This window comes from Gracilinanus agilis, chromosome 5, assembly GCF_016433145.1.
Source record: "Gracilinanus agilis isolate LMUSP501 chromosome 5, AgileGrace, whole genome shotgun sequence".
NCBI classification, from domain to species: Eukaryota; Metazoa; Chordata; class Mammalia; order Didelphimorphia; family Didelphidae; genus Gracilinanus; species Gracilinanus agilis.
Window position 1 is genome coordinate 768,244 of NC_058134.1, and position 26,644 is coordinate 794,887.

The following is a 26,644-nucleotide window of genomic DNA, read 5'->3' on the forward strand; positions in this document are numbered from 1 at the left end:
AGGGAGGGAGAGACAGAGAGAGACAGAGAGAGAGGGAGGGAGAGACAGAGACGGGGCCTGGGCAGGGGGGGGGGCGGGGCGGTGTTCCGAGTTAGCCGGTGGCTTGTGGAGGAGGTCCCGAAAGGGCTCTGGGGGCCCTCGCCGGGCTCCTCGGGCCGCCCTGCTCGGCTCCGCGTTTGGCCGCTCGCTGCTCACCTTGGACAGCGCCTGGCCGGCTGGGAGCTGCCGGGAGCCCAGCGGGCAGCTGAAGGGCAGGCAGGGAGATGCTGCCCATGAACAGGAAGACTTAAAGAGTCCGACTTCGGGGAGGAGAGGCCGGGCGGGGGCTCCGGCGGGGGCTCGGGTGGGGGGAGGGGCGTAGAACTCAGGCCAAGCCGGGGGAAACTTCGAGGGCTCTTTGGCCCCGCCAGGTCAGGCCTGGAGTTCGGGTCAAGCCCCGCCTTGCTTGAGGAAGGTAGGACGCGGGCCGCTGCCGTGTGTCCAGTGGGGGTGGGGGTGGGGCGGCGGCGCGGAGGACCTCGAGTTCATCCGGGCAAATGAAAACTGGGCAAAGGAGCGGAGGACGTTTGCCTCGGCCGGTCGGGGCTCCAGCGGACGGAGCTCCAAGCTGGGGTGTGGGGAGACATCTTCCTGAGCTCAAATGGGGCTTAGGATGCTTACTGACGGTGTGACCCTGGTCAAGTCACTTCATCTTGATGGCCTCAGTTTCCTCATCTGTAAAAAGGCCCAGCACTCCGGAGTGTGGCCAGGGAACTCCAAATGGAGTCACGGAGTTGTCCTGCGAATGCCCGAGTGCCTGTTTATCCTGGGGAAGAGAAGACGCTGAGGTGGGCAGGGAGGGTGGGAGGAGAGCGTTCAGAGCAGGGGTCAGCGGGTAGAAGTGGCCAAAGGGCCCGTCTCGGCTCTGCTGTCTCAGCGAGGAAGGGGCTACGCGCAGGGGGAGCAGCTTCCCCACGCCAGAAACGCCCAAGTGGAAATGAAGTGGCTGCTGCTTCAGGCCCGGAGGGCCCTCTCCGTGGAGTCCAGGCCTAGAGGAGGCCCTTGACTAAAGGATCTGGGCAAAGGAGGCTCTGAAACTCCCCAGGGGGGAGGGGCTCTTAGGAACCCTCTCTCGTGGTACAGATGAGGAAACTGAGGCGCAGTGGTGGGAGGAAGTCCAGGCCCTTTCCTGTGCAGAAGATGACTTCAAAGAGGGAAGCCTGAGAGCAGCCATGTTCCTGTCACTGGGGAGCACCGCCGCCCCCGCCGGGGTAGAAGGACCCGGTGGCCCTGCCTGGCTCGGGGCGGCGTGGGGGCGGCCCTGCCGCTCTTCCTGCACTGGGGCTTCGTGTTGGGAAATTCTTTCTCATCTTTCAGTTTTTCTTTTTCCCGGTTCTGGGTACAAACACGTTTGCCGTCCCTTTGGGAGTGCCGAGTTCCAGACTCGTTACAGGGGCCGGTGCGGGCCATGCTGTAGAGTTAGGCGCCTGCGTGCTGGGAAGATCCTGAGGAAAGCCGGGGAAGCTCTGCCGCTGGGCTCCGCCGCTGGGCTCCGCATCCAGCCCCATCGGGCTTCCTCTGAAGGCGGGAGGAGCATTTCTGGGCCCAGCCCTTGGGACCTTCGTGCTGCTGAGAAGGGCCGAGGTCGTGGTGGCGCCCTGCTGGCCCTGCTGGCCCTGCTTGCTGCCCGCGGCCAGTTCTCGTAGGCTTTTCGGGACTCTTCCCCCTCCTCGTTTCTCACCACCACGCGCTTAGCCATTCCCCACCGGCTGGACGTCCCCTCCCTGCCCCATCAGGAAGCCCGCTGACGTGGCCTCGTCCCCCGTGGGCCGCAGGCCTCCTGGGGGTGTGGGGCCGACTCCGCCGCCGGTGCGCCTCCTCCAACGCGGGCCTTTTCCCTTTTCCCTTGTAAGAAGGGGTTCCGGGGAGTCGGGGTGGGCCCTGCTCACAGCCCCCCCTTCCTGGCCGGACGAAGGCAGGGAGGTCGGCTGCACACGAGGCTCCCCCCTCCGGAGTGCAGGCTCCCGGCCACACTGAAGAGCTGCCAGAGTGGGCCTTCCAAGGTGTTCAGGAGGGTGGAAGACTCGGGCTAGTGGGAGTAGCTGAAGGCCTTTGGGAGACTCTTCCGATGTGGGGCCTGTGGGGGCTGCGGGTCCCTCCGCGTGCCATGGGAGGATGTCGAGGCGCAGGCTTGCTCGCCCTCCTGCCCTATCCTGGCCGTGTTGGCCAGCAGCTGGGGATGCTGCGGGGCCTCAGAGCTCGCTAACTGGCACCTCCCTGACAAAGGCCGCTCGGAGCTTCTTCTTCCCCAGCCGCTGCCGTAGGCGTCTTCCTCTAAATCCGGCCCGTTTCTGTTTGACTCCCGGAGGAGGCTGGCGGCGCTCCCCCCTCAGCGCCCTGCTTTCCCTCTGCTCTGGCCGCGTTGCTTTTGCTCGTGTAGAAATGGCTAAACTAGACGTAAACAAAACGATTCGTTTGACGCCCGGAATGTTTGCCAGCTCTCGTTCGCTCCTGACGGCTTCCTTCTCCATCAACTGACAGCCACACCCTTCCCTGCTCCCCCGACTTGCTTCCGGCCTCCCCCTTCGGCCTCCCCCTTCCTGCCTAAATCAGCCCTTTTGGTACTTTGGGAGAGGACGTGAGTCGCTGGCCTGCATGTAGTTTCTCTCGCAGCCTTTCCCAGTTTTCCCAGCGAGTTCCTGTCTCCAAAGCGTGGATCTTTGGGCTTATCACACACACCATCGCTAGGCCCGTCCTGGGGTGCGTCCTGTGCCTAGTCTGGTCCGCCGATATTCCGCTCTGTTTCTTAGCCGCTATCAAGACTGCTCCGATGACGGCAGCTTTGTCATATCGTCTGAGATCTGCGGCTGCTCCATCACCTCCCTTCGCATCTTTGTTCATTAATTTCCTTGATATTCCGGATCCTTTGTTCTTCCACATGAATTTGGTTATTTTCAGCTTTATGAAACAATCGTTGGCAGTTTGATTGCTACGACACCCACCAAGTAAATTCGTGTGCAGAGAATTGCCATTTTAGTATATTGGCTTGGCCTAGCCATGACCAATGAATGTTTTTCCGATTGTTTAAGTGTGATTTTATTTGTGTGAAAAATGGTTTGTAATTATATTCATAGAGTGCCTAGATTTGTCTTCGTACATTGGCCCCCCCCCATATTTTATATCATCTACATTAATTTCATTTATTTATTTATTTTTAAACCCTCACCTTCCATCTTGGAGTCAATATTGTGTATTGGCTCCAAGGCAGAAGAGTGGTGAGGACTAGGCAGTGGGGGTGAAGTGACTTGCCCAGGGTCACATAGTGAGGAAGTATATGAGAATTTGAACTCAGGACTTCCCATCTCTAGGTCTGGCTCTCAATCCACTGAACCACCCAGCTGCCCCCTACATTGATTTTATTTATTTATTTACCTGCTCACTCACTCATTTATTTATTTAATTATTGTTTAATAAAAAATTTTCCATGGTTACATGATTCATGTTTTTATTTTCCCCTCCCCCCCAAACCTACCTTGATTTTAAATGTAACTTCTCCCTCTGATTCTTCCTGCTGAGTTTTTGTCGGCAATATAGAGAAATGCTGAAGATTTGTGTGAATTTATTTTATAGCCTTCAATTTTGCTAAAATTGTTAATTAGTTCCACTAGTTTTTACTCGAATCTTGGAGTTTTACTTGAATCCAATATTCTCTGAGTGCACCATCGTCATCTGCAAAGAGTAATAGCTTAGTTCCCTCATTGCCTCTTCTAATTCCTTCAATTTCACTTTCTTTTTTTAAATTCTGTAGCTCACATCTCTAGTATAATATTGACTAATTGTGGTGATAATGGGCTACCTTGCTTTACTGCTGATCTTACTGGAAAGACTTCTATTTCTCTTACAGATAATCCTTGCTGATGATTTTAGATAGATACTTCTTATCCTTTGGAGAAAAGCTCTATTTATTCCTATGTTTTTCAGTGTTTTTAGTAGGAATGGGTGTTATATTTGTCAAAAGTCTTTTCTGCATCTATGGAGCTGATCACTTGATTTCTGTTGGTTTGGTCAATTATGTCGATAGTTTTTCTAATACTGAACCAGGCCGGCATTTCTGGCATATCTCCCACCAGTCATAGTATATGATCTCTGGGATAGATTGCCGTGATCTCCTTGCTAGAACATTAAAATTTTGCATCAATATACATTAGGGAAATTGGTCTGTAGTTTTCTCCTCTGGTTTTGCTCTTCCTGATATAAGTATCAGCATCATATTTGTGTCATAAAAAGAACTTAGTAGGACTTTCTCTTTGGCTGTTTTCCCAAAACCATAACACAGTATTGGAATTCATTGTTCTTTACATGTTTGGTAGAATTCCCTTGTGAATCCATCTGGCTGGGCGTATTCTCTTAGGGAGTTCATTCATTGATGACTTGTTTAATTGCTTTTTCTGAGATGAGGTTGTTAAAATATTTTGTTTCCTTTCTGTTAATTTGGGAAATTTCTAGTTTTGTAAATATTCATCCATCTCTCTTAGATTGTTAGATTTGTTAGCATATAATTGTGCAAAATATCTCCTAATAATTGCTTTAATGTCCTCTTCATCAGTGTTAATTCACCCCCCCCCCCTTTTTGATGCTGGTAATTTGATTTTCTTCTTTCTTTTTAAAATCAAAACATCAAACCCGGCCTCAGCCACTTCCCAGCTGTGTGACCCTGGGCAAGTCACTTGACCCCCATTGCCCACCCTTACCAATCTTCCACCTATGAGACAATACACCGAAGTACAAGGGTAAAAAAAAAAAAATCAAAACAATCGATAGTTGATCTATTTTATTTCCTCTCCCCTGCCATAAACCAGCTCCTCATCTTATTTATTAATTCATTGGTTTTCTTACTTTCAATTTTATTAATCTCTCCTTTGATTTTCAGAATTTCTAATTTGATGTTAAACTGGGGATTTTTGATTTGCTCTTTTTCTAGTTTTTTTAGTCATGCACTCAATTCATTTAGAGATATAAATTTTCTTCTAAGTACTATTTTGGCTGAATCCCATAAATTTTATTATGTTGTTTCTGTTGTTATTCTTTTTAATGAAATTATTGATTGTTTCTGTGATTTGCTCTTTGACCCACTCTTCTTTAGGATTAGATTGTTTAATTTCCAATAAATTTCTAATCTATCTCTCCATAGTTCTTCATTAAATGTAATTTTATTACATTATGATCTGAAAAGGATACACTTAATATTTCTGCTTTTCTCCATTTAGTTGTGTGGTTTTTATGCCCTAATGTATGGTTAATTTTTGTGTAGGTGTCATGTAAAACTTGAGGAAAAGGCACATTCATTTCTTATTCTCATTCTGTTTTTACCCAGAGATCTATAATATCTAATTTTTCTAAAATTTTATTTCTTTCCTTAACTTCTTTCTTGTTTAGTTTTAGTTAGATATATCTGGTTTTGAGAAGGGAAAGTTGAGATCCTACACTAGTAGATTTTGCTGTCTATTTCCTCCTATAGCTCACTTAACTTCTTTAAAGACTTAGATGCTTTACCATTTGGTATGTATATGTTTAGTACTGATATTACTTCATTGCCTATAGTACCTTTTATCAAGATGTAGTTTCCATCCTTATCTCTTTTAATTAGATCTAATTTTGCTTTTGCTTGGTCTGAGATCATGATCATGGTTGGTAGCCCTGCTTTTATTTTACTTCAGCTAAAGCATAATAGGTTCTGCTCCAGTCCTTACCTTTACTCTATGTATGTCTCTTTGCTTCAAATGTTTTTCTTATAAACCACATATTATGGGATTCTGGTTTTTAATCCACTTTGCTATCTGCTTCCATATTATGAGTTTATCCCATTCACATTTACTATGTATTTCCCTCCATTTCTCTCTCTCTTTCTTCTTTCACTTTGTCCCTCCCTTCCTCACAAGCATTTTGCTGCTGACCACTGCCTCTCTCATTTCCTCTCCCTTATTATTATCTTCCTTTTCTCTTTGACCCCCATCCCCTCCCTTTTCCCTACAAAGTAAGATAGATTTCTTTTGGGGAGGTTTACATGTATCATTGTTCAAAACTTATTTCCATATTATTAATATTTACACTAGGGTGATCGTTTAAAGCCTGCATCCCCAATCCTATCCCCATTGAACCATGTGATCAATCATGTGTTTATCTTCTGCATTTGTGCTCCGACAGTTCTTTCTCTGTATATGGAGAGCATCCTTTCTCATAAATCCCTCAGAATTGTCCCGGGTCACTGCATTGTTACTAGTAGCAAAGTCAGTTACATTCAATTGTGCTACAATGTATCCGTCTCTGTGTACAATGTTCTCCTGGTTCTGCTCCTTTCACTCTGCATCACTTCCCGGAGGTCTTTCCAGTTTACATGGAATTCCTCCAGTTCATCGCTCCTTTCAACACAATAATATTCCATTCCCATCAGATACCACAATTTGTTCAGCCATTCCCCAAATCAGGGACAGCCCCTCATTTTCCAATTTTTTTGCTACCACAAAGAGTGCGGCTATAAATATTTTTGTACAAGTCTTTTTCCTTATTATATTTTTGGGGTATAAACACAGCAGTGATATGGCTGGATCAAAGGGCAGGCAGTCTTTTAAAGCCCTTTGGACATAGTTCCAAATTGCCCTCCAGATTGGTTGGATCAAGTCACAACATAAGATAGATTTCTATACATGCTTGAGTATGGATATTCTTCCCATTTTGAATCAATTCCAATGAAAGTAAAGTTCAATCATTGGCTGACACCCCTCTCCATCTTCCCTTCCTCTGGAATAGCTCTTTAGCACCTATTCATGTGAGATAATTTACTCCATTCTACCTTCCCACCCCTCTTTTCCCAGTATAATTCTCTTTCTTACCTCATTATTTTGCTTCTTTTGGATATCATCCCATCATAATCAACTTCCTCCTGTGCTCTCTGTGTAAACTCCCTCTGGTTGCTCTCATAGTAACAAAGTTCTTAAGAATTATGAGTATCATCTTCCCATATAGGAATGTAAATAGTTTACCTTATTGAATCCCTTATGTTTCCACTTTTCTGTTTATGTTTTTATGCTTCTCTTGAGTCTTGTATATGAAAATCAGTTTTTTTGTTCAATTCTTATCTTTTTATCAAGAATGCTGGATGGGGGCAGCTGGGTAGCTCAGTGGAGTGAGAGTCAGGCCTAGAGACAGGAGGTCCTAGGTTCAAACCCGGCCTCAGCCACTTCCCAGCTGTGTGACCCTGGGCAAGTCACTTGACCCCCATTGCCCACCCTTACCACTCTTCCACCTATGAGACAATACACCGAAGTACAAGGGTTTAAAAAAAAAAGAATGCTGGAAAGTTCTAATTTCATTACATATTTGTTTTCCCCCTGAAGGATTATACTTAGTTTCACTAGATAGATGATTCTTGGTTGTAATCTTAGCTCCTTTGCCTTCTGGAGTATCATATTTCAAGCCCTCTAATTTTTTAACATGAAAGCTGTTAAATCCTGTGTAATCCTGACTGAGGTTCCATGATTTCTTTCTCTTTGCTTGTAGCATTTTCCCTTTGGCCTGAGAACTCTGGAATTTGGCTATAATATTCTCAGTTGTTTTCTTTTTCTTTTCTTTTCTTTTTTTTTTTGTAAAACTTTATTTTTAAATTTTTTAAATTTAAATTTTGAATATTTTCCCATAGTTACATGTTTCATATTCTTTCACTCTCCCCAAACCTCCCCTAATCCCCCTTAGCCAAGGCACAATTCCACTGGGTTTTACATGTATCATTGATTAAGACCTAATTCTATATTATTGATAGTTGGACTACAGTTATTGTTTAGCATCTTCATCCCCAATAATATCCCCAACAACCCATGTGTTTATGCAGTTGTTTTTCTTCTGTGTTTCTCCTCCCACAGTTCTTCCTCTGAGTGTGGCTGGTTTTCTTTCTCGTAAGTCCCTAAGCCTTGCTCTGGATTCTTATGTTGCTGCTAGTAGAGAAGTCTGTTATGTTCAATTGTACCACAGTGTATCAGCTTCTGCGTATAATGTTCTCCTGGATCTGCTCCTTTCACTCTGCATCCATTCCTGGAGGTCTTTCCAGTTCACATGGAATTCCCCCAGTTCATTATTGCTTTGAGCACAATAGTATTCCGTCACCCGCAGATACCTCAATTTGTCCATCCATTCCCCAATCAAAGGACATTCCCTCATTTTCCAATTTTTTGCCACCACAAAGAGCACAGCTATAAATATTTTTGTACATGTCTTTTTCCTTATTATCTATTTGGGGTATAAACCAAGCAGTGCTATGGCTGGATCAAAAGGCAGATAGTCTTTTAAAGCCCTTTGAGCATAGTTCCAAATTGCCAGTGTTATAAAAATAAAGTAGATGTTGTAGATGGAGAGGAGGGGATAAGCCTAAACTGGATACTACCACTGGTAAACGTATGACAACAGTGATAGCCCAGATAGGTGGCTAGAGCAAGATCAACTGAGGCTTGCCCTAGCTAGATAATATGACACCTCCCTCCTTTATAATAGTGCCCAGGCAGGATCCTTCAGGTCTATGGATGATATCCCTTCAGGTCCCACTTGGGGTTGGTTGATAGTGTATAATGGGCTCTATTAGCTTGGTAACGGTTTGTCTCTGACTGCATATCTCCCTTCCCAGAGAAGCTCTAAATAATCACTTCAGGAAGGTACTTAAAAGCTTTAACTGTATTTAACAAAGATGGGGTATTGGTATTGGATAGAGGAATTGGGAAACCCTATCTACTTTGATGATATTAAACCCTCAGATCTGTAGGCAAGTTTTGAGTCAGGATGGTTAGCTCCTCTGGTCCAGCCTGGCCATAGCCAAACCAGAGTAGGCAAACTGCTGCTTGATGTTTCCGCTTCTTCTTCTTTGCTAGATGATATGCCTAAACAGTCTTTGGGATATCCACCCTTTCCACCCTCTTCTTCTTCTCCTGCCCATTTTCATAAACACATCAGTTGAACATAAGTATAAGATGTAAACATTATCAGAACATTTAAGAATCATTATCTATGCTGTTTCTTACTCTAAATCAATGAAACTTGCAATAACTTTGTCTATATTTCTACTACTAACATTCCTAATACACATTAAACTCTAACATTTCTATTCCCTAATCTACGGTCAGAAAGATTAGTTTATCAGTACTTCTTACTCTATAGTTAATGTGTTAGTCAATTAGTTTCATTCCTAACTAACCTTCACTATACAATGTTTACCTAACATTCTTTCAATCCTATTTGAACATTTATAACTATTTACACTGACCCTATACTAGCTAAAATTGAACTTCCCTACATCTACTCTTCCCCTATGGGTTAGTAGACTTATGCTATACATGTTAGTAAAAATATTACATATGTACAAGGTTTTCATGTGATGTTCCTATGAAATGACTACTTTAGACCTTGCAAGGCATCTTAATTCTCTTGCTCATTTGGGTCACTGTATTGTATTCTCAACTATATACATTTATTTACATTATGTACATGTGATGTGACTTTATTATGACTATGTGTTGGACTCATGACCTAACATTTTCTGTTTGGGTTTATACTCACCTTCTTCTTCAGAATCCCTCTGTCAATCAGCTTATGTTCTGTTGCATGCATTCTAGTTTGTGCATTTCCCTCGTGATTAGTGTCTGAATGTGAAAACCTTGCACCTATTCAAACCTAATCTTCAACGGCTGATCTTCTCTCCTTGTGAGTCTCCCAGTGGTGATGTCCAAGTCACAGGTGTTGTCACAGTTCAGGTCCTTGTACAGTCTGCTAGTGAAATGTTTCCTCTTGTCCTTGTGCTGGCCCTGATATCCTGATGTCTTTGGAACTCCGGAATCTTTGGGATCTCATCTCTCTTCTCCTTTGCTGGATACCCATCTTGTCTGTTGTCGACTTGATTGAAGAATCCCTGGATCAGGAACCAATGCATGACTGTGTGATGTTATGTCAAATTTTGTGTTGCCACAAAATTCTCCTTATGAGACTTTGTGTTGGCATTCCTCTTTGATGTAATATGTAATGCTTAGACTAATATTCTGTTTCTTCTTCTTCACCACTGCTGATTTCGGATAGGTCTAACTGTTGATCTTTATGAATGAATGAGGCATTTGTGTGATCTAAATCAATGATTTGAGTGTCATGTTCTTGAAATTGATCGGTTCCTTGGTGTTTTCCTGTTTGAGGCTTTGTTTTCAAGTATGATCTTTTGTTTTGAGGTTCTATCTCTAAATCAGATTGTTTCTTGTGTTTGAGACTGACTGCTTGATGAGGTCTTGGCTTTCCTGAGGTCTTTCTTTAGGTGGGTATAGTGATGCCACACTTTTCCCTTGATTTTTACAGAGGATGGTGATACTAGGATAATTTCATAAGGTCCATACCATTTTGGTTCTAATACTGATCTTCTTGTGAAATTTCTGATATACACTTTATCTCCAGGTTGCTAATCATGTAAACTAAAGTCAAGTGGAACTCTTTGTTGTATTAAAGATAACTTTTGTAGTTCATCTAATCTCTCTTTCAATAAGGTGACATACTCATAGATTTTGCACTCAATCCCCAGATGTGATAGGTAATTAGTGTCTCATGGAGCTTTTCCTATCCACGGCTGCTGACCATACAATAGTTCAAACAGTGACAAATGTGTTTGACTATTTAGCTGACTTCTCAAATAGAAAAGTACCATAGGTAAAACATCTGGCCATTTAAGATGACTTTCTGTACACAGCTTCCTAATCATTGATTTTAACAATTGATTGGTTCGTTCCACAGCTCCTGATGATTGAGGTCGATATATGGAACATAGGTGTCTCTTGATCCCTAACACCTGGTAGATTTGCTTTAAAATAGAATTTGCAAAATGACTACCAGAGTCAGACAATATCACTGATAGAATAGAACACCTTGGAATTATCTCCCTCAGCAGCATCTTTGCTACAAAAGATGCATCATTTTTCTTGGCTGGGAATGCCTCTGGCCATTTAGTCAACTTTTCCACTATCATGAGTATGTACCTAGATTGTTGACATCTTGGTATTGTGACATAATCTCTCTGTAAGCATTCAAACAGTGTGAATGCTAGTGGTTTTCCTCCATAGGCTTTGGTCTTAATTATAGCCTTGTTGTATTGTTGACGCACTATACAACTGTCACACACCCGTTTGGCTTCAGTTGTCACACCTATAGCTATCCAGCTTTTGCGAATTGTATCTACAACTCCTAAAACTCCATAATGGCCTTTTCTGTGAACTGCTGCACATGCAGTATGGTGCAGTAATTTCGGCAAAAATGGTTTTCCAGAGATTGACATCCACACTCCATTCACTAGATTGGCTCCAAGATTTTTCTGCCAATATTCCACTTCCTTTTGTGAATAAGCTTGGAGTAGTTCATCTTTATCCACTAAGGCTAAGTGAAATACAGCTTTTGGAACAAATCTAGCTGCATACTTCGCACTGATGTCAGCTCTGTGATTGCCTATCTGTACTGGTCCCAATATCTTTTGATGTGCTCTGCAGTGAATGACAGATAACTTTGATGGTAATTGTATGGCCTTTAACAATTCACCCATCAGTTTCCCATATGCTATTGCTTTCCCATTAGATGTTATGAACCCTTTTTTCTTCCAAATTTCTCCCGAAGAATGCACAACCATAAAAGCATACTTTGAATCTGAAAAAATGTTAACATCATCCAGAAGGGTTGGATCAGTTCACAACTCCACCAGCAACTCAGTTGTTTTCATTTTGAGATCTCTTTTAGGAAGTGATGGCTGGATTCTTTCAATTTCTATTTTGCTCTCTTGTTTAGGTGTATCAAGGTGGTTTATCTTGATAATTTCTTGTAATATGATGTCCAGGCCCTTTTAAAAACAAATCATGGCTTTCAGGTGTTCCAATAATTTTTACATTGTCTCTCCGGGATCTGTTTTCTAGGATAGTTGTTTTTCTAATGAAGTATTTCACATTTTCTTCTATTTTTTTTTCATTCCTTTGGTTCATTTTATTTTTTTTGATGTTTCATGAAGTCATTAGTTTCCACTTGCTCAGTTCTAAATTTTAAAGAATTATTTTCTTCATTGAGATTTTGTATCTCGTTTTCCATTTGGCCAGTTCTACTTTTATGAAATTGTTTTCTTCAGTGGATTTTTGAATATTTTCCCCCATTTTTATGCTTCCTTTACTAAGCTGTTGACTCCTTTTTCATGATTCTCTCACATCATTCTTCCCTCTGGTTTTCTCTTTTTCTTTATTTTAATAACAATTTTCCACATAAGTTTTCCAAAGTTATATGATTTGTGTTGTCTCCTTCCATTCTTCTGTGATAATTAGATTAAGTCCACACTGCCCATCTTTAGATCTAATCACCAAAGGTGAGAACATCTAGGAGGTCCTAACCCATGAGTGCTAGAGTGGGTGACAAATCAGAATCAGACTGACTGCCCCCTAGGCCGTCCTAAGAGAAGTGTCTATTGTGATTGGACATGCAAATTAGGAGGGAGGTACAGGAAATGACGCATGTGACCCCTTTAAAAAGAGGGAGTTGAGTGAGTGAGAGGGCTTCAGTGAAGAGCGCTGCTCATGAAGGAGCTTTTCTGGTACATGGAGGAGTGTTGGAATGCTGAAACCCTGGTGAGTCTGCTTTAAATATCTTCTTTGAATTGCCATGTGGGTAAGTTAGGCTGACTCTCTCTTCCTTGGCGTTTCTGGAGGCTCTACCCTCAGGGAGGCCTCTCTTGCCTCTCTAATTGTAAAAGGCCTCGTGGCTAGAAGCCTTGTTTAATTCACCTCTGTGCCCCCCCTGCTGGGCCTCTGAAGCCTCCCTGGTTTGGGCCTCTGGTCCAGGCCTCAGTTTCTCTCTGTTTCCCTACCTTCAACCTTCCTAATTGTAAATAAATCACCATGAAAGTCAATTTTGATTTGAGATTATTCTTAATTGAGGATTGATAGTAGTTCAATCCTGTGGCGACCACCTTTAATATATTAACCCATAAGCCCCCTTTCCCCCCTTACATTGTCCTCCCCTCTCTCAGGGTTGAGAAGCAATTCCGACTGGGTTATACATGTATTATCAAGCAAACCTATTTCCATAGTAGTCATTTTTTTTGTAGATGAATCATCTTATGAAATCAGAGCCCCAAGCAATGCATTGGTGTCACACCTCTGCCGCATCCCCTCCAACAGTCGATGAGCATTTATGAAAAACTCTCTGTGTGTCATTCTCTTTCATAAGCTCTAAAGCTGGGAAAGAAAGCCAAAGATAGTCGGTGCCCTTGAGGAGATGACCTGAAGACACAGATAAACCAAAGAGACCTAATGCCACATGAGAGCTACTAGAACTAAGGGGGGGCGGCCTTCTGTAGAAGGTGGATTTGTAACTGGGATTTACAGGAAGACGGGGGATCCATAGTAAAGCAGAGAAGAGCTTCGGGCCTCCCCTCTCATAGAACACAGCTCAGGCTGCCACTGAGTGTGGCCAGAGGGCCGATGAGAGCTTTTCTGGGCTCTGGGCCTCTCTCTGGTTGTCCTTCAAGCTTGTCTTGTCAGTGATGCTCTTTGGACTCTCCAGACCTGCTCTGTTGGCATTTGCTCTGAATGTGAGTCAGGCTAGCCTGAGCCCAAGGTGGGGCAGTTTCCTTCTCTGGGACCACTCCCAGTGGGGTGAGGCCTCACATTAGCCCCCTGTGCCATTAGAAGTGGCAGCATTAGCTGTGCGCTGAGGGCATGGGACCCTCAGAATATGTGTGCCTACACGGAGTAGATGGCAGCATCCAGGAAATGGTTCAAAGAAGAGAGCAAAATCCTCCAAGGCAATCCTGCTTGCTTCCCCTTCAGTTTCGGTTTCCTTTATTTCCTGGAACTAAAATGCAAACGTCCATGTGGACATCCTGTTGTTGGACAGAAAGCCAAACGTTCTTCAGGAAAGGGTCTGATGTGAGCGTGGGGTGACGGTGGCTTCCTACTGCCGTCCTCTCTTTGCTTGCTGCTCTCTGGAGCAGTGCCGGTAAGGATGGTGAGGGGTATTGACAATGTTTGCGGGTGTTTTCTTAACACTTGAAGGTTTGCCAAGTGCTTTACAAATATTCTTTCCTTTCATGCTGTGTTATTTAGAATTTCTGGGGGTTCCATTTAAAAGTATTTGATAAACTTCCTGTGGACATGTGGGGGACTTTGAAACTACTTTTCCCATGGTCCAACAGGTTTCCTGTTTTGGATGACATCTTCAAGGTAAAGCACGTCTTTAAATATTGGGAGGTCGCTTTTTACTTCCTCTTTGCTACCTGAGCATGCTCTGGCGTATGAGACAGACAAGATGGGAGAAGGTACGGGAGGTGGGATTTTGAAATAGCCAGGTGTGTCTGATTTTTATTCTATCAACATGGCTTTAATTAAAATATTATTTTTCCTCATAACATCAGCCTTCATCAATTTTTAAAATAACAATGCTCATGAAAAGCCTGGGAGGCACATGGTCTTACTCCATTTCACAAATGAGGAAATGGAAATTGAGGTGACCTGCCTGGGGTCATGTGGCTAGTAAGTGTCAGAGACAGGATTTGAACTCAGGTCTTCCATCCCCAGAGAAATCAAACACTCCAGTATCTGGAACTCCCTGAAGTATAACCACTGGCTCCCTTTGAAAGCAGCCAGGCTCACAAGACTTTGGATCCAGCTGAGCTTTGTTTGTGTGGCAATGCGCATAGCTAGGACTCATATGTGAACCTCCTGAAAGTGGAGTTTCCAGTGGGTCCTCTGCTCTCAGAGTGCCCGCAGTGGTGCCCTGGGCAGAGCCCCAGAAGGCTCCTTTCCTTTGTGATGGAGTTTCCCTCTGAGAGAAGTCTCTGTCTTTGTTTTTGAGTCTGTCTCGGTCTCTGTCTCAGTCTCTGTCTCTGCCTCCTTCTCTCCCAAGTCCCCTTTCCTCGGGTGTCCTCTGGTGGCTCCCCACCATCCTCTGATCCTGGTGGGTGTTCGCAGGGTACTTGCCTGCCATTGATTCGGCTCTGAAGTGCTCTCTCCCCCAGTTTAGCTCTCCTCCAGCAGGGGACATGCATGGACCTCCTCCCCGCTTGGGTCCAGGGCTTTCTTTTTAAACAGTATTTTATTTCTTCCTCAGTTACATGTAAAAACAATTTTTGACCTTCGTTTACAAAATTGTGAGCCAAGTTCTCATGTGGCCTCCCCCTCCCAGAGAGAGCAAGCCCTGTGAGAGCAGCTGTGCGTTCGCCATCCTGTACAGCATTCCCACGTTAGCCATTTTGTGGAGGAGCTCCGGGGCAAACAAAAGCATGGAGAGAGAAAGGGAGAGAGTCTGTGTGGCCTGGCGTTCTTTGTCCCCAGGCGGCTGGCACTTTTCATCCTGGGTCCGGGGCTCCGGCCTTCTCTGTGGGCACATTATTTCGTCTCCTGGATCTGCTCCCAGAAATTGGTCAGTCAATGACCCAAGTGAGTGTCTGGTGTGCCTGGCCCTGGGCTGGCTCAGGGCTCTTCCTGTCCCACGTAACATGAATTTCTGATAAAATGGAGACCAGCATGAGTGACAGTCAATGGTTTAGAATCTGGAACTCACCCAGGTGCCATGAGCCAAGGGGCAAAAGGCAGTGCTGCCAGCACTAGGAAAAGGCAGAAGCTCAATCCAACACTCTCTCAGTTGTGAGGAGGGGCCCTGGGGGGCGGGTGGGGAGACCAAGGCACCTGCTCAGGCTGCCTGCATCCTGTTTTCATTGATCGCCCCATCACCAGCCACCGTCTCTCTCTCTCTCTCTCTCTCTCTCTCTCTCTCTCTCTCTCTCTCTCTCTCACACACACACACACACACACACTGCCTCCCCTCCCTCATAATGGCAAGTATAGATAGCTGGATTTGTGTATGTTCAATGTGCATATAATGCAACTCCATTATAAATATAAATTGTATTGTTCATCTGGCATTACAGAAACACGGAGAGAAGAAAAGGCATCAATGAACAGCAACTAAATGGAATTAAACACACTTCATCTCTCTCTGTGTCTGTTCCTCTCCCGCATACATCCAGTACACTCCAAAAATGAGTGCTGTTTTAAGGAGCTATATAAACATACATATATGTAGCCATCTACATGTTTGTGTAGACGTATAGATAGGTNCTCTCTCTCTCTCTCTCTCTCTCTCTCTCTCTCTCTCTCTCTATATATATATATATATATATATATATATATATATATGGATATACACCAACTACCTGATTATCGAGAAGAACATCATCAAGCTCCCACTGCCTGGTTAGGGCTGAAGAGGGAGTGGAAGCTCTCCAGCCAACACGAGCAGCCCGATGGTCGGCTGACCATCTGACTGGATCATGTCTCATCCAGCTTCGATCCCCGACACCTCGTTCCTCAACCCTGAGCCTTCCCTGGAGTTTATTAGAATGAAACCCCTAAAACTTAAAGTTCAGTGGAGGCTGTTCTCCCCCTGAAGATCAGTCTAGTGTTCTTGCTTTGAAAGGGGAAAGGGAGTACCTTCGAGCCACAGTCAGCCGCGTTATCCAGCCATGATCAACGTCTCTCCTCCTCGTTCCCATCTATCCTTGAGCTCAACCCCAGGACGAGTAACCAGAGAAGCCGTGTGGTTCAGAGCAAGAACCGCAGGAGGGGAAACACAGAAGACAAACAGCCGCTTGAACACATGGGTTGATGCAGACATGGTTGGAGACGTAGACCAGAAACGACCACCCCAATGCAATGACCAATATTATGGAAATGAGTCTTGATCAATGACACAGGAAGAAACTGGGGGAAATGCACATCGGCTATGGAGGGGGAGGGTGAAGGGGAAAGTAAGAGCATGAATCATGGAACTGTAAGAGGGAGAATTTAGTTTTGACTATAGAATGGACTAGAGCTAATTTTATTTACACAGCACCATGGGAAATTTTTCTAAAAATAAAAAAAATTCTATTAAAAAAAAGACCCATTTCCATAGTATTGATAGTTGCACTGGGGTGGTCGTTTCGAGTCTACATCCTAATCATGTCCTCATCGACCCATGTGTTCAGGCGGTTGTTTTTCTTCTGTGTTTCCTCTCCTGCAGTTCTTCCTCTGAACGTGGGGGATTTAGGTTTTCATCCACAAGGACTCAGCTATTGCATGAAATTCTATGAGTTCCTTCAGGCTCCTGAGCTTCCTGTACATCACCGGGCCCGATGACGTAAGCACCCTGAGGGTGTCTGCGTGTTCTCCTGTCACCATCTTCCTTGTCTTGGGTTGTCATTCTTCATTATCCATCTTCATTCTGTTCTTCTCAATTTTAATATCACGTTACTTGCTAGGGAAGAGAGAAATAAAATGAGAACTGAGTAAAAAAACCATCTCTTCCATTCGGGGTGGGCTCCGGGCGACCTGCATTTTCTTCCTCTCTCCCCTGGCGGCTGTCCAGGAAGTGTGCCAGGCGGAGCCTGGGGATTCCGAGGGGCACTGCCCCATCTTCAAGTTCCTCTTCCTCTTTAGGGCGAGGCTTCTCAGACCTTTTATGGGTCACAGACCTCTTGGACAGTCTGGGGAAGCCTGTAGGCCCCTGCCCAGAATAAGGTTTTGAACACATCAAATAAAACTCCCAGAATTACTGTGGAGCCAAACACAGCCAACAGAATGTTAAATGTTGACGTATAGTATCTGGTACTTAATGTTGGGATTTTAAAGATCCCAGGCTAAGAACTCGTGCTCTAGGGCAGCTGGAACAGCTTGTTGCAAGTTGTCCCAAAAATCTTTCTATGCAAGGGAGGATGGAGGGCGGAAGGAAGACTGAATCATCTCATGTGAAGGGCAAAGATTTCTGGCCATGTGAGCTCTGGAACCTGCCTTGTCTTCTCCCATTGGCTCTCTTTGCCTTACTTCAGACCCAGTAGAATCAGGCTTCAGCAGGACCTTGTGGACTTTAGATCTGCCACTGCATTCCCTTTGCCAGTCCTTCAGGAAGAGAAGTCACTCCAGGGTGGTGTTGGTTGAAGACGGTTCACTCCTTGAACTCGAATGCTCTACCCCCCCTCCCCCCACCTCGGGATTTCTCTTGAAGTAGCTCATTAAAATGGAGACTAAGGATCAAGCTGGGAAAAAAATCTCCCTTGTGACCTGTTGACCTTCCTGCTCCTGTATTAGTTGTTTTAAAATGGCATTTTCTTTTCAGCTTTTAATTCTCTCCTTCCCACTTCTTCCTGCCGCCACCCCACATTGATAAGAAAAACCTCTGTTATCAAAAAAGTAAATAAGGTAATCTGAGTTGGTCAATGAAACGCAATTTGGGTGTGAGGAAGGATAATGGGGTATAGGGAATTATAAGGTGATTGGAGGAGGAATGAAAATGAGGGAAGGTATATAGGAGATAGAGGAAATGGGGTATGTAGGAGAGGGCAGCTCAAACAGGTTTATTCCCTTGAGACAGAGGATACAGGGAGGAAATTAGGGCCAGTAAGAAATGTTTAGGTTTGACTGGAGGGTTTCTCTTGTTAGTTCGCCAGTCCAACTGATGGCTGGAGGAAGTCTTGAGGTAGGAACTTCCTGCCAAGATGGATGCCCCCAGTTCTTTCAAGAAATAAAAGAAAAATGATTCCTTCCCCTTGAGCCCTTGTCTTAATTTTCGACACAATGATTCACCAAAGGGTTTGAATAGGTAACAAGGGGATTTATTAATTCCAGAGTCAGTCAGAAGGGGAGAGGTTCAGGGTTTTCTAATTGCTGCTAGGGAGAGGGGTGAGGGTGGGGGATGGGTGGTGGAGAAGTTTAGACAGTCTGGCTCTCCCAGTCAGGAAGATTTGACTGCCTTTTAAGTAAAGTCTTTATCAAATCTAGGTATAACTTATTTGAGGATACTCCAATTATCTAAAGAAACTAAAACCCACAATGTCCAATCACCAAGCCCTCCCTTCTACCCAGGACCCAAAGGAAATTCAGGGAAGGGGAGGGATGGAGATGGGAGATCAGGGAGAGGTCCAGAGAAATGAGATAGGTCCAAATTTCCCCAAGACAAAATAAGCCCAGGCCAAGGCTGAAGTAGTTAGGCCAAAGCCAACAGGTTAAGCCAAAGCAAAAGCCTCCAGCCACAGTGAAAGCCAGAAGGCAAAAACCTCATCAGTTGGAACTTCGCCTCTATTTATAGCTTTAAGTTCTAACTGACTTTCTGAAGATTGTAAGATGTTTAACTGACTTTTTGTGACCATTAGAAATTATAGAAGCAAAAGGTTTCTGTTAGCCACCTTACATTACACCCCTTGCCAATCTGAAAGGTCAAGCAAAACCAATTCGTTCCATTAGCCATGGGGCAACCAAGAAAGAAAAAAAGATGCTTCATTACTCTGACTCCATAGTTTTCTACTGGACATCATGAGTCTTTTGGAATTGGGGTGGGACATTGTGTAGATCCGAGTGAGGAAGTTTTTGTGTATACTCTTGTTAGTGTAAAAATGATTCTCCTGGACCTGCTTCCTTTTCTTTGCATCAGTCCGTGCAAGTCTTCCAGGATTCTCTTTCTCATTTCTTGTAGCATACACATCATTACTTGGCCAGCCATTCCCCAAATGATGGGCACTATTAAAAATAATATTGATATAGATGGATATATTTAGAATTATTAATAGTTTATTTAAAGGCATATTGGTAATTAAGAAGGCCACGTGCCTGCTAAGATCTAATTCAAATCGCCCGCCATTACCTTCTGCCCACATGGCTGCTTTGTATGAAAGAGAGCATCCCAGTCAAGTTTTCTCTAAGCTTCACTTTACATTGTCTCACGTTACTACGTAAGAAGGAAGCCTGTTGAATCATGGGAAATGTAGTTTTCAAGTCCCCTAAACATCCACAGGAAGTTTATATCATGGATCTTGATATTAAGACCAAGGATCCCAAATTTCCACTAACACATTACCCCCCCAAAAGAGCTGCTTGGAATCTTTTTGGACATATTGATCCTATTCTTTCTTTCAACTCCCTACCAGTAGTCTGCACTAGCGGTACTGCTAAGTCAATGTGTATGAATAGCTTAAAAACTTTGTAGGCATAGCTCCAAATTGCTTTCCAGAATGGCTGAACCAGTTCACTCCTCAGCTAATAGTGCATTATTGGTTTTGTTTTTGCATATCCTTCTCAGAATTCATCATTTTCCTTTTTTTGTCAAGTTTGCTGATTTGATAGGTTTGAGGGAGTCCTTCAGAGCTTTAATTTGAATTTCTCTAATTATTAATGAGTTAGAGGATTTTTTTTCATGTAACTATTAGTAACTGGATTTCCTCCTCTGATTACTGCCTGTTCATATCTTTTGACAACTTAATGATTGGGAAAATAGGATTTTATTCTTACAAATTTAACTTAGTTCCCTATTTATCCTAGAATTGAGACTTTTATCAGGGAAACTTTCTGCAGATCCCACCCCCTATTTTCTATTTCTCTTCTAATTTGAGTTGTTTCTGGCCAAAAATTACTTAATTATATATAATCAAAGTTACTCCTTTTATTCTGTGTTTCGCTCTTCTTTGGTTCTAATGTTTTCCTCCTCTCTGTGTCCTGACAGGTAACTTCTTACATGCTCTCTAATTGTCTTAGGATGTCTCACACTCTGTCTGAAACATGTACCCATTTGGAGCCTCTCTGGGTACAGGTGTAAGCTGTTGTTTTGTATTTAATTTATGCTATTCTACTTTCTAGTTTTCTCAATAGTTTTCATCAGACAGTGAATTCTTACTCTACCAGCTGGGCTCTCTGGTTTATTGAACACAAAGTTACTGCAGTTATTGGCTGCTGTTTGCTATTGATGTGATCTGTTCTAAATTTACCTCCCACAATTCCCTCTATTTCCTGTTTGATCATAAAATCTTCTCTTATCCACAGGTCTGTCAAGTAATCATTTTCCACACTTTCCTGATTTGCTTGTGACATCACACTTATGTCTGAATCATGCCCCCATTTTGACTTTTGTAGAATTTAAATTAATGTCCAGTACTCCAAGTATTATATTTTATAAAGTTTATTAATAATCACTTGAAGTAGAAGAGGTAAAAAGGAAATAAAAGTAAAAAACTTAATTAACAACGTTAAGACCAAGTGACTAAATTCTCCTTGCCTGTTTGAAAAGCCTGCTCCACCAAAGCCCTGACAGGAAGACAAGAGAGTGAGAGGCAGGGCTACACCAAATTTATATCATCCCTATGTCAGCATGTAATGTGAGGAGCATGGGGTGCTGGGAATTGTAGTTTTTAGGGTAACATATTTATGTGTTTGTCAACATACCTCTCAGAGGGGATTGTATGATTGTCTTAAAATTCTAGTTTTATAAAAATTTTTCTTGTTTGAGAGTAACTTTAGGATAAGAAACTTGCTAACTCCTTGAATCAAGAAAATAAACTGTTCAGAGAAAGTGCCATAAAGAAACCTCCACTGCATCAGAAGATCCAGAATGAACTTTGGGATACAATTCATTGAACAGAAGGGGGTTGAACACATTTATTCTGAATGTAAACTCATATGCCAAAGGGGACTGCCCCCAACTGGCTTTTTTATCAATGTGCCTAGCTATCATTGGTTTTGCTCTCTCTCTCTCTTCTATTTCCCTCTTATTTCTAACTATTGTAGTTTCCTCTTAGAAAGTGCAATATTACATGTACCTTTAGTTAGAAGATCTTTAGAGGTATAAGAAAATTATGTTTAAATGATCCATTGGGGAGACTAGTCTCCCAAAGGATCACAGGGGGGATTGTGAAATTAGAACCTGTTACCCTAAAAACTACAATTCTCAGCACCCCACTCTCCTCACATTATGTGCTGACGTAGGGATGATATAAATTAAGTGTAGCCCCTCCTCTCGCTTTCTTGTCTACCTGTCAGAGCTTTGGTGGAGTGGGCTTTTTAAACAGGTAAGGAGAACTTGGTCACATGGTCTTAATTTTGTTAAATAATTAAGTTTTTTACTTTTATTTCCTTTTTACTCCTTCTACTTCAAGTGATTATTAATAAACTTTATAAAATATAATACTTGGAGTATTGCACATTAATTTAAATCCTACACTTTAACTTGCTGTGTACACTGGGAAATGTCCATTTGTGCTTTGTTTCTGCCAGGCTACTTTGCAATTTTGTCAAATAGCAAGTTCCTGCCTCCAAATCTTGAGTCTGGTTTTCTCTAATGCTAGATTACTATTTTGATTTACTTCTGTGAATTTTGTTCCTAAGGCAGTCCACTGGTCCATCCGTCCATTTCTGAGCCAGTAGCAGATTGTTGTGGGGATTACAGCTTTGCAAATGAGTTTGAAATGCACTTCTGCTAGCATGCTTTCTTTCACATTTTTTTCTGTTGGGTCCCTTGATATTCTTGCCCTTTGGTTTTTATGGATGAATTTTATTATTTTTTCTAGCTCGAGAAAATTCTTCTTGGTTGTTTCATTGGTGTGGCACTAAAGAAATGAGCTAATTTCACCAGAACTGCCATTTTTATTATATTAATGAGGACTAGCTATGAGTAACTCCTATTTCTCCACTTTATTATGTGTGGGATGAGATTCACTGTGTAATTCTCAGAGTAGTTTTTGGCTTGTTGTGGCACCAATTTTTAAGACCCCTCACTATCCCTTAGACTAAAACTGCCTCCCCCACCCCATAAAAGTTTAGTTTTCCTGACCTATTTTCAAAAGCTTTGAGAAGTTTATCTGTACCATGGGAGGAAAGCCAGACTCTAAGATAGGCCGAAGGAGGGAAAGTACAGTGAGTTTCAAAAGGGTCTTTTTTTTTTTGTCCTAGATTGGGAAACCCATGATATTCATGGGTTTTCCTTGATGATGGGGGATCTTTAGGGGTACATCATGCAGAAAACCATGCACTCAAGACTTGAAACATCACAGGCCCCCCTCCCTCCCCTTCTGTGGGATTGGACAGAGGGGAGGAGGGGAATCTTGTATCAGGATTATTATACAAGTCTGTGATTGTACCTAGAAAAAGAGAGGACATTTTGGCCCCAAGCAAGCCACTTGTGTGGGCAGAATCCTTTTTCCTTCCCTTCCCCACCTCCTTGTGATCTGCTGTTTTCTCCAAATAAAGCCTCTTTTCTTTGCCAGCATCTTATCAAGTCTCCTGTCTGCTTATTAGAGTGATTTCTGTGGGCACAAGCTGCCCCAAAATTTAACTCCACACAGATGGGGGCTTGTCTGGAATTCTAGAATGATAGGAGTGCCTCTGTTTACCCATCTGGGCAAATCTGAAGCCTCTACATGCTTCTAAAAAACGCTGCAAGCAAGAGAGCAGATAGGGACTGAGAGATGCCAAAGAAAAGATTGGAGCCAACATCCATGGAGACTGTTCATTTGTGTGAATATCGGGGAGAGTGGGAAGGTGCAACCCCCTTTCTTTAAGTTTGTGTGAATGAAGGTCAGAGAAAAGCAGCTGAGCAGAAAGCAGTGCAGTGCTTGTGTATGTGTGTGACTTAAAAAAAGAGAACTTGGAGAACGAGACAAGTCAGGAGAAAGGGAATTTCCAATTGGGAAGTTTGAGATGAAAGTGGAATGTTAAGGCTAGCTGGGATAAGGGAACAAAGTTGTGCTTCCAAAGGGGAAACTCCTTCAGCTTCGAATGCCAGGTAGAAAGATTTAGCAGGTGTGATTAGGTGATCTGAACTGGAGAGCTTGTCAGAGGGCTAGGTTAGGGTTAGGGTTAGGGTTAGGGTTAGATTTGGTTCGTTTCCCCACGAATTTAGGGTTAGGGTTAGGGTTAGGGTTGGTTCATCTTAGCAGGTCAACTCCCAAGTATTTTATATGATCTGCAGTTATTTGAATGGCATTTCTCTTTCTACTGCTTCCTGCTGGGTTTTGTTGGGAATATATAGACATGCAGGTGATTAATATAGGGTCATTTTATAGCCTGTGAAAGTTGTTAGCTGTTTCTACTGGCTTTGCTGTAGGGGCTCAAGGGTCCTCTAATTGTCCCAACAAATCCTCAGCAAAGAACAATAGTTTTGTTTCTTTGTGGCCTTTTCTCATTCCTTCATTTCTTTTTCCGGTGTTATTGATATAACTAGGATTTCAGATATAATAGTGAATGATAGTGGTGAGGATGGACACCCTCTATGTCATTTAATTCACTCCTGATGTGATTTTTGAAGGCTTCTAGTTTACGTCCATCACACATAATAGTTGTTCTTGGTTTTAGAGCAATGCTACTTATCTTTGATTCCTTTGCTTTCTAATATTTTTTCAAACCCTGACCTTCTGTCTTAGAACCAATGCTGTGTGTTGGTTCCAAGGCAGAAGAGCAGTAAGGGCTGGGCAATGGGGGATAAGTGACTTGCCCAGGGTCACACAGCTAGGAAGTGAGGTCTGGCTCTCAATCCACTAAGCAATCCAGCTGCCCTCTGCTTTCTAATATTTTAATAGGAATAGGTGCTGGATTTTGTCAAAAGCCTTTTCTCTTTGTGTTGATAGAATCGTTATTTTTATTGTATCCTGTTATCGATAGGGCCAATTATGCTTCTAGTTTTCCTACTACTGATACAGTCTTGCATTCCTGATTAAATCCCACTTAGTCATAGTGTATGATCCTCGTGATGGACAGCTTACTGTCATCTCCTTGCTAGTATTTTATTTACCATTTTTGTATTAGTATTCCTTAAGAAAATTGGTCTATAGTTCTCTTTCTCTGCATCTAAATCATATTTATGTCATAGAAGGATTTTAATAGAACATTTTCTTTACCTATTTTCCCAATAGTTTATGTAGTATTGGAGTTAATTGTTCTTTAAATGGTTGGTAGAATTCCCTTGTGAATCCATCTGATCCTGGGGCTTTTTCTTAGGGAGCTCCTTTGTGACTAGTTCAATTTCTTTTTCTAAGATTGGATTATTGACATTCTACTTCCTCTTCTGTTAGGCTAACTTAGGGCAATTTAAGGTTTTGTCAATATTCATCCTTTTCACTTAGATCTTCAGTTTTATTGGCCTAAAAGTTGATAAAATAGCTCCTAATAATTACTTTCATTTCTATACAAACTTATTGTTTGATATTGGTAATTTCGTTTTGTTCTTTCTTTTTTTAAAATAAGATTAACCAAATGGATCATTTATTTTATTGTTCCTTTCCCTCCCATAAAGTTAGATCCTAGTTTTATTTATTAGTTCAAAGGATTTTTACTTTCAAATTTATTAATCTCTTTTTTGACTTTTAGGATTTCTTTTTTGCTGTATAAATGGGGATTAACATTTGTTCTTTTTTTAGTTTGTTTTTTTTAAAGTTGTGAATTGAATTAATTGATCTCTTCTTTCTTTCTTTTATTAATGTAGTAATTTAGAGATTTCTTCCTAAATACTGTTTGGGTTGCATCTGAGACATTTTGTTATATGATCTCATTATTGTTATTTTTTTAATGAAATTGTTGATTGTTTCTATGATTTGTTCTTTGATCTATTATTCTATAGGATTAGATTAGTTTTGAATTATTTTTTAATCTGTGCTTCTAAGATATTTATTGAATGTTCCCATTACATTAAAGTCTAAATGAGTGCATCTAATAGTTTTGCTTTTTTGCATTTGTTTGTGAGATTTTTATGCCCTGGACATAGTCAGTTTTTGTGAAGGTGCCATTTACAGCTGAGAAAAGGTACACTCTTTTCTATTCCCATTCAGTTGTCTCCAAAAGTCTGTCATATCTACCTTTTTTAGAATTCTATTCATCTCCTTAACTTCTTTCTAATTTATTTTATGTTTAAGTTTATCTGGGTCTTAGGAAGGGTAAATTACTATTTCCTCCTGCTTGCATACTATTTCCTTTATGAATACGTGTTTAGTATTGAGATTACTTCATTGTCTATGGTATCTTTTAGTAAAATGTAGTTTCCCTGATTATCTCTTTTAATTAGGCAGTTTTTGTTTTTGCTTTATTTGAGGTCATAATTGCTGCCCCTGATTCTTTTACCTTGGCTAAAGTTAAAGCTATGATCACAACCAAAATAACCTCCCACAAAACAGTATACTCCTATGGGGGAAAATGGATATTTAATGAATCCTAGCTCTTTTGACTTCTGAAATATCATATTCCTAGTCCTCTGATCCTTTAATGTAGAAGCTGCTAAATCCCACGTAATGCTAACTATGGCTCTGAGGTATCTGAATAGTTTCATTCTGGATGTTTGCTGTCTTTTCTCTTTGACCTGGGAGCTATAATATTCCTAGGAGTCTTTATTTTAGAATTTCAGGAGGTGAATGATAGATTCTTCTAATTTCTATTTTGTCCTCTGGCTCTAAGCTATCTGGCCAACTTTTCTTTATAATGCCTTGAATCATGATGTGTAGATTCTTTTTTGAATCTTGTCTTCCAGGTACTTCAATAATTCTTAAATTATCTTTCCTCAACCAATTTTTTACAAATCAGTTTTTTTTTCTGATGAGTTATTTCATTTTTTTCTTCTGCGCCTCCCATTATTTTGACTTTGTTTTATTGTTTCTTGATATCTCATGGAGTCATTACTTTTTACTTCACCAGTTCTAATTTTTATTTTTTATTTTTAAATTTCATTTACTTAATTAATTAGTTTAGAATATTTTCCCATGGTTACATGATTCATATTCTTTCTCTCTCCGCTCCTATAGCCAATGAGCAATTCAACTGGGCTTTACATGTATCATTGATCAAGA

General features: G+C 42.2%; 1 protein-coding gene across 1 annotated transcript in view; it reads left to right on the forward strand.

Annotated features, from left to right (window-relative positions):
- Window positions 1-26,644, forward strand: part of LOC123249260 (cytoplasmic dynein 1 intermediate chain 1-like) — a 48,967-nt gene that overhangs the window by 427 nt on the left and 21,896 nt on the right. The gene's annotated exons all lie outside the window — the stretch shown is intronic.